Source organism: Anarrhichthys ocellatus, unplaced genomic scaffold (assembly GCF_004355925.1).
Source record: "Anarrhichthys ocellatus isolate YVR2014 unplaced genomic scaffold, GSC_Weel_1.0 scaffold21, whole genome shotgun sequence".
Lineage (NCBI taxonomy): Eukaryota > Metazoa > Chordata > Actinopteri > Perciformes > Anarhichadidae > Anarrhichthys > Anarrhichthys ocellatus.
In genome coordinates, this window is record NW_022280051.1 from 809,225 (window position 1) to 818,642 (window position 9,418).

Sequence of the window (9,418 nt, forward strand, 5' to 3'; positions counted from 1 at the left end):
TAGGCCTACCTCAGCATAAGGATTAACACTGAGTTTGGTATCTTGTCACTTTTTACGCACATCGACAGAGGATAGTCAGGACGGTATGGATAATATAAACAAAGTTATATTAGGAAAAAACACAGTAATCGAATTCTACATTCGTATTATGTAACTGCAATAAAACTAGTTTCTTAGAATAAGATTATTGCCTAACTTGAAAGGAAAAAAAACAAATTACAGTAGTAGAAACCCGCTTAATAAAATGAAATGTTTTTGAAACCGGGCATACCGTTAAAATACTCCAGGCTGCATGACTGATAGTGTATTTGAATCTTGCTGCAGGACTTAGAGGAGCGCTAAATCCTCCCGAAATAACCGTGAAGTTGAGGACTTTACTCCCGATTCAGACAAATGCGATTAACTGAAGGGGCTTTGGAGCTGCTCTGAGGTTAAATGAACGATGGCAGAGACAAAAGGCTGTCCGGTGCCTTGCTATGTTGACATTTCACTCAAATAAAGCATGTTGGTACATTCACATGTTGCTTAATAATGAGGAGAAAATGATTGATAAACTTCATAGATAAATTAGGTCACTATCATCTTTTACTTTTCTTTATTCACTGCATATTCTGATATGAACTGACATTATTTGTACAGAATCCCTTTCCAAATGTATTATAGTATTACTATTGTTCACAGCGGAGTAACTCTTGACGGTGTGTATAAAACTACACACTTCTTGTAAATCTGCAAACCTTAAAAATCTAACAATTTTCACATGAATTATCAGTTTCTAAATTATCTCCATGATAAAAAAAAGGGCGGTTCCTGTTGATATAAGCTGATGCAGATGGGCTGTGTATTGAACAGCTGGCCTTGATGACACTTTAAAGCAAGACGACTTTGTATGTCATCTAATTTTCCAAACAAAATACATATTTATATAAAAAGGAAGTGTGTGTGTGTGTATGTGTATATGTATATGTATATGTATATGTGTATATATATATATATATATATATATATTATATTATATATTATATTATATTATATATATATTATATTATATAATTGATAATAAAAACTAACTAACTAAAATCTATTTAGTAATATGTTCCAATGGTATGCAACAAATTAATTTTTTTATCTACAGTGCCAAGGTTCCTGGAGACTCCTGTGTAGGATATCTGAAAAATCTCATGAAGCCCCATTATTAACTAATTAAGGTATATGGAAAAAAACTAAACATGAGCAAACCTTAAAGGACACAGGTTCTTTTTGACTTTGCTTTTTAGTGGTATTGATTTCTCCAGGAAATGGCAATGGGAGTCTTGCTCAGGGAGCCATTTGGGCGTCTGAGGAATCACTTAGTACATGGTTTGATCGCTGGAATCAATGGGAGCTCCGTGCACTGCAGGGCCCAGGGTGAGGGAGCTAATGGCTGAGGCAAGGGTGGGGCGTCTGAGGGAGCGGTGAGCCTCTCCGATTCGGATTATCTGCAGCGCAGCGATGCTTTTGACAACACATCCAAGGTCAGGAGATGGACTGAAGGTGATCACTCAGTTGCAGTATTGTGTAGCACAATTAGTTTGGTCTTAATATTCATACTGAGCCGTTTATGTAGAGTCGACTTGAGAGAGAAAGTAGCATTCGATTATTTGCCGCAATGTCCACATCTGACTCTGATGGCAGCCATTTTCTGGGATTTGTGCTTTACATCGATGAGAGGAAAAATACAACTGGCTTGCTGTAAGTCTCTAAGACATCATGCCGAACCACAACCTAGCGTATATATTTAGTAGGTTAGACAACAAAGACCTGTTAGCTGGCTGTTTATTTGACTTTTATCGGGACATAATTATGCTCAAAATAGTTTGTTGTGCTACCACAAAAGAAAAGAAGGATTCAATTTGTATTATCAGAAAGTGTTCAACTGGTATCGATCGTTAAAGTTAGGATGTAGAAACTATACATACTTTGAAAAAAATGTTTTGTGCGACATATTGCCACCGTGACCAGCAAAGAGATTAAAAAGACCTAATACTGACTTGCTGTGTAGAGGAGGTGGCAGCATGTCTCCGCCTTTGATGGGACAATGTTACAACACTAATCTACAGAGCTAATTAAGAGGTCAAGTTTAGGGTGTCACCCTTTGGACAAGTTGGGGGTGTAGGGGGAGGGCAGAGCCAGGACGTAAAGAGATTACCTATAAACCATAAGTGCCCTCTTTGTACCAACCTTATGTTGTCGTATAATGTTTGTTTCCTCGTTGTATCCTCACAAAATAGTAGAAGTGAATCCACCGGAATCCAATTGGCATCATTGTTTGTGAATGAAAAATTGGCATAATTGATTTATTCCGGTTTTTACTGGGGACAACTGCAATGCAAAGAGGAAAATGAAGCAGCCGTGCTGTTTAAATCACAAAAATCTAAAAGGTAGCAAAGTGCAGTGGTTGTTAACATACAATAGTTTTCAGCTGTCAACTCTCCTTTCCTAGAAATCTAAAGACAACAATGCAGGTGATTAGCAGTGAGCTTTTCGATGAGGGAGTTTGCTCTCTCATAGGATTGACTGGACTTATATTTAGTTGCCCACATGCAGACAGTACTCTGTCTTTGAGCTGTTACTCAATGCGTGGGCCAAATCCACTGCAGTGCAGCGCATCTTGAGTTAAGCTGCGTCACTGCAAACCTTTGAACATATTGAAGGCTCCTCATCCTGTTTCCCGTCACCCTGCTCTCATATCTCTGTCCCTCCTTCTCTCACTTTCTCTCTCCAGGCTGTTGTTTCTTCTCTCCTCACGAGGGTCGGTGGTCTAGTTTGCATATAGCTTTGCTTCACTGGGCTGACTCTCCTCACGGGGCTGACTGGCTGGCCTAGGTGTTGGGGGTGATAATGACTCCTGTTCTGTGTATGGCACTGGTAGAATTCACTGTGAGAGCTCACTATCAGTGAATTACCATAGGGCCATAAACAGAGCAGAGAAAGAACCACTTGATGATGCCCGTCCACAGCGGCCTACTGTCTGTGGCTCTCCTCCTGTGCTTGTGGGTGGGGTGATTGTGATGTAATGCCTCTGGTGCGGTTGCGTGAGCTGTGTTGCGCACGTCTCGCTGGGTACTTCGACATCTCTCTGTCCTGATGTGCCTCTGTAACAACAGCTGCTTGCGTTTGGATGCAGCCACTCCTCTTCTTTGCCCATTTTGGCACTAGCACATTTTTGCTTCTGTATATATACTTTGAGCAATTATGTGTAGTGCCAATATAGGACAAGACAGACTTCCATCGCTTTTGCATAATCGTGGATTGTAATCTTCTCCGTCTCAGCACATGTTTGGGCGTCTCTGTGGAAAATTGCTCATGATTGACCTCTGAATGCTCCTCACTGTCCCCTGTAAGGCATTTCCTCCTTCCACTCGTCCTTGCATGTAATTTGGTCTTTATTACCTGACTGTGCAAAAACCTTCAGTGAATGTGGACCCATATTTTGAAGACATCCTATCGGCACAAGTGAGACAAAAATTTCATGAAACCATCAGTTCATTTCCCCCTTGTTCCCGTCCCTCTGTTTATTAAAGGAAACTTCACTTTGCCATGCAATTCAGATTCATGTAATCTCATTTTAGCGGATTCCTCGTATCAGTTTTAATCCCACTACATCCTGAGAATCCACGGGCTCAGAATTTGGGGCTCACGTGGGTCTGAAGAGGCCCAGCGGCTCTCTGGTGGTGTTTGGCAATGGTAGAACTCACACTGGTGAGGTAGCTGGATCCGGTGGTTCTAGACTTGCCAACTACTGCTTGAGAGCGTCCTGCAGCTGAAAAACAAGACAAAAGCAGCCTTCCAGTCCAAAGTGGAGAAACAGCCTAAGGGTATTTCAGTCAGTGAGTGAGTGGCTGATGGTGGCGTAGGGTGGGGTGAGACTCTGTTCCTCCCCTGCGCACCCCGGCCTCAAAGCTCCAGTGTCTCATTGAAGGACAAGCCTGCACAGCGGTCAGGGCATAGAATGTACCAGACCTCGGTCAAACCCGGATGAGGTGGACCCAGGTGAAAACCATTCACTGTTTGCCTTCTTGAATTTACAAAAGACGAGATGCAGGAGGCAATATATGGAGATATGTTTATATGTTTAAAGCTTTGAGACAATGTACATTTTGCAAAGGACTGCAACAAATAGATATGTCCCACATATTTAGTCAAATCTGCATAAATGTGATATATTTGGTGTCTGTCTGTAACATATAGTTAAAAATAGGTTGTAGAAGATGGGTAGAAGCACTAAAAACAACAAAGGAAATGAAATAATCCCTCTTTAATTGTTTCTTGAAACAAGAGCTTACAATGCAATCAATGCAAAAAATTCTACCAGCAACCTCCCGAAATCCATTCCTCAGACGATACTGCTTATTCAACATCTTTGTTACCAACACAGCAAGCTTTTCATGCTGAAATAATGACTAAATTCAACAATCGGCCAACAAAAAATGACTTGTCAACTAGTTTGATAAAAAAAATTGAGTGAAGATGAGAACCATAAAATGAGAAATCTTTTGCTGTTTGCATTTTATCAAATGTGAGTATTTGCTACTAATATCTGTTTTTATTTTACTGTCATTTCAATATCTTTGGGTTTCGCACTGTTGGTCGGACAAAACAACCAATCTCACTCCTCACCTTGGACTCTAGGAACTTGAGAAAGGCATTTTTACCTCAAACCAATTTTTCCTAATGCAGAATAGGATAATTAATGTTAATAGTTATGTTTAATAATGCATTAATTAATCATCAAGGTAGATTATCATTAGTTGCATCCCTACATGCATTTAATGGAAAGAGCCGATGGCTTGTAGTTTCTTCCGTGGCGATTATGTTTCGACGATAATGGGTTCCTCTGTTCAACAGTCAGCCTTGGGTTCAGGTTTGACGAGCAGAGTTGGATCACGTGAGTCCAGCTCTGCAGCACGAGGGACTCGATGGCCGACTTCACGTACAGAGGTTCAGCTATTCTGCCTTGAGCCAGCCATCAGGGGGTTCCTCTCTTAGCTCCGTGGCATAATTGGCAAACCGTGCGGTGTCATCTTACCCTTCTCTTTCAATGCGACCTTTCCCCCTCCTCCCTTCCCAAATGAAAAGGGCGGAGGGTGAGGCAGTCTTTCTCAGATGTTGGTTTTGTTGCTGTAACAGTCCGTTGATGGTATGGCTCGAAAAGCTGCTACTGTATGTACTGAGCTCCATATATCTGGGTCAGGGTCTGCTAATGTAGGTGACAGGGGGATCTAGGGATTAAAACCTCTTTATCTGCCTTTGCATAAATCCTGCTTTATGGGCTACACTTCAGCTTTAGCGAATATGATTTGTATTGTTACCAGTTTGCCTGCAGGCTAGCTTTATTTGATCTATGTGGACGCCGTCATCGGACCTGTGCGGTGGTTCTTCTGCTTTTGTGCGGGTCGGCCATTAAAACAGAAGGAGAGTTGGGTAAGTGCTATGATTGTGGGGGTGATTCAGTTTAGCTGTTTGTCTCTCATGTTACAGAACATATCACGCACATATGACATGTATAATGTGTACATGTCACCACACAGTCTGGGCTTTTATGTATGTAAGAAGTAAACAGTTTGTTCTGTGTGTGTGTGTGTGTGTGTGCACCTGCTGATTTTCAATCTTAAATGATGGATGTTTTTTTTATTTTATTAATCATACAAATTCTGTTATCTGTGATGCAAATAAACACTTTCAAAAGACTGATCCGTGTGTCAGACTCCCTCTAACGATCTTCTCTGCAGCAAAGTGCATTGTGGGATAACCCTTGTCAATGCAGGCCTTCTCCAGATGGGCCGAGCAGCTCAGGTTACACCGCATTTTTCAGTGCCCCCTCTATCCCACAGCCCCCCTGGCCCCTTTTTCCATCTCTCTCGCTCTTTCTCTCACACACACACACACACAGAGACACAGAGTTTCCTGGGTGGGTAGAGTTGGGTTGAGACAGTGCTTCGCCTGTGTTCTAATGCAGGCTGCAGAGCATTAGTGAAATGAGATTATCGTCGTTCTTACGCAGTGTCTGGGCTGGAGGTGGACAGAGGTGCGAGTTGGGAAGGTGAGGAGGCCATTATTAGACTACCAGACTACATTATGGGGAAGACGCTTCATCAGCAACATGTCTGCTGATGCTCAGACTTCAGGGGAAACTCCATTAGGCCCAAAGATCAATGGGCCCTGAAATGGATTTTTTTATTTTTTTTAAAGACAGTTATTATGTTACAGGTTTTCTGCATTTTTACTGATTTTCTCAGGCCAGTGGCTCAGACAGGTCAACATTTATTTTGTAAATGGTTAAGACAGTAATATTTAAGTGTTCATCTTTCAGGGACATCATTTCAATTTAGCAGGTTCCATTTCTTTGTATGAGAAGGATGTTTTTTTTCTTTTTAAAGTTGTGACCCAACCCTATGCTCAGGATGAGGGGTAGGAGATTATCTCTTGTTAAAGCAAGTGTGGGCTTGGACTGTGAGCAGTTTGTACATATGTGTGTGCCCATGTGTGAGTGCATGTGTGCGGGGGGTGCAGGGCCTGGGATGCACGTATTAAGAAACGATTAGTGGAGATTAAAGCTCTGCACAACTCCGGGCAACAAGAATGACCAACCCCTCCCCTCTCACCGTGCAGTGCCCCCTGTGGAGCCGGGCCACTGAAGCCCTGGCTACAGGCTTGGGGAGAATCAATAGCGCTGCCTTCTCTCTGCCCAGCGATCTTCCACCACTAAACAAATTGCCCCCAGGACGGAGCGCAAGCACTCGCTGCAGCCTGACTGCCTAGATTGGATGGTTTTAAAGACATCCATTCGGGTTCAAAGATGGATGTGATGATTGGAGGAGTGCACTACGGTGTGGTGCACGATGATGTAACTTGTAACAGTGTCACACGCAATGCAGCACAGGCTCTTTCTTTGTAAAACATTGCTCCAAGGCCAAGATGGGGGGCCAGTGCAGGTGCAGTAATAAACCAACAAATATGTGATCACCCAGAACATTTCAGCAATGACTCCGGTCATTGTTATTTTGGGACGCATATTAGCAAAATTACATAATTTCTTAGTGGCGTTCTTAAAGACAGAATATACAGCATATTTGGCATTGAATAAAGATAAAATGATCTTGTTTAAGATCATTTATAATACAAAGAATGGTTAAGTTGAATTTAGTGCAATATTGGTTGTGGATTTGGCCAAAAGCACATTTGTGAACAATAGAAACTGATTTGGCTGAAGACACTTTTCCTCAATATGTTCTACTCCAGTTTGATCGTCAAATACTATACTGCAGAATCTGTTAGGGAAAGATATAATACATAGTTAATATCTCTTTGTCTACCTTTACTCGTTTAGTTCACCATTTTGTCAATAATGGTTATTTTAGTTGGAATGAAATAAAACGAAGGCGTATTATTCATTTGAAAAGCAGTGTAATTTTCTACAGTTCTATCAAAAATAAAAAGGTATTCAAATGAGCTTTGAGTTCTGTCCTTTTTGAACTTGTGCCATTTCATAACTCAGTTATGTTCAGCTTTAATGATACAGTTGAAAGGTTTTCGATGCACTTTGTCTAAGTGTAGCTGAGTGGATGGTGAGGAGAGAGAGAGAGAGAGAGACGGAGATGGAGCAGGGAGAGGCTTAGGTAGCATGAGGTGTAGGCCTTTTTCCAAGAAAGCACGCTAATAAGGCCTTCCTAATCTGCAGTGACAGTTCGATGCGCATGCGTGCCACGCACCTACAGTGACCCAAACATACAAAGTTTTCTCCTGCCAACAAAGACGAGCAACATACCCTTGAGTGTTTTTTCCAACTACACAAGGGGTCCAAATTGAAAAAAAAAGACAGACGTGAGCATAAAAAAATAAAACAAGAAATAAAATGGGATCTTTTCATCTGTGTGAATGCAACCCGCTTCGGCTTTAATCTGGAGGAAGAGCGGGACGTACACTGATGCCTGATAGATTAAGGCCTGAACGCTTCTCTCTCTGTTCTACGCTGCAACAGAAGGGCCCGGCTAGCAAATCCCAGGCTTTAAAGCAGAGGAGGTTCAGGCAGCTTATGATGTAATCATGGCCCTGTCTGTCACTGCAGGGAAGGTGGGGGGTGGGGGGTTATTGGGTTTTATGGCAACTATATCATTACCAGACAAAATACAGAGACATGTGGCACTCCTCAAAAACGGAATACAAGTTGTAAATACCAAAATGTCTAACATAAACCTCCCTGTATGTGTAGGGAGTGTTAGAAGGCTTTACAGAGCTTTATAGTGACTACTGCAACATTAGCATTGTTTGTATGCAGTGATGGTTACGCTTTTGGATGAAAGGTGTGTTCTGACCTGAGAAAACCATTCTTTTAGTTCATTTCACGGTCAGCAGGTGGTGCCGATTCCGTTTTGTATTATACGGGCCTTACTGCTTGTCCTTTGAACCCTGCCGGTGGCCATTTTGTTTCCTTGCACTCCTAGGTAGAAAGCACATTGTGGAACTGTGTATTCAAAGCCTCCACATCCATCTTCTCTTGGAATCACTTACATCGTCTGTAAGTACAGTTCTTATAAGATGCCTTTATTTGCGTTGATGTTTATATTTTGCGTGGATGGCTAGGTTAAGCCATGGTTTTTGTGTGGTATGCACTATTCATTGTTCACCATGTAACCTGTACTGTGAACGGCTTTCAGCTAGCTATATTGGTAGCCAGATATATCAGTTAGGCTTTATAAGGCATAATATATGATGGAAATGTATATTAATGAGGCTTAATATATTGTTTCCTTAGTGTACTTCTTTGTATCAGTTTCCTCCATTTTCATAGTGTCAATAATTTAAATTGAAATAAAACATCTCCACCGGACCTCCCATCAGCCACATGGTGAACAACTGTAGATAAAACAACAAGCAAAGTATTAAAAATAGATTATGTCCAAGAAAAGGTGAATGTCCATCAAGGGTTTGACATCTTTATAGCCGGGCGGCATTAGTGCATGTTAGTGCGTGTGAACGTGCCCCACTAGATAGCTCATGGCCGCCACAGAATCCATGAGACTAGATCAGGGTGTTCACGCTCATCGAACCTAGACTCATCTTATCGGACAGCTGAGAGAACTGAAAAATATGTTCAGGACCGGTATGCCCCCATGAACACCAGCCAGCCATCTCACAGCTGGACTCATAATTCAGTGGCAAGCCAGAAGGTCTAAGTTCTCCAATGCTGTTGAACATGATTCGAAACCCAGTGAAGAACTCAACATGTTAATTGGCTTGGAGCAGAATCTGCTGAGCATTTGTCACTTTTAAGTTTGGACGTCTTTGGTCCATGGACGGTCATGGCACGGCGGACTAGAGGTCTAGCAAGAAGCAAATGGTGGGCGGTGCTTTTACATGCATGAGCACAAAGGCCATA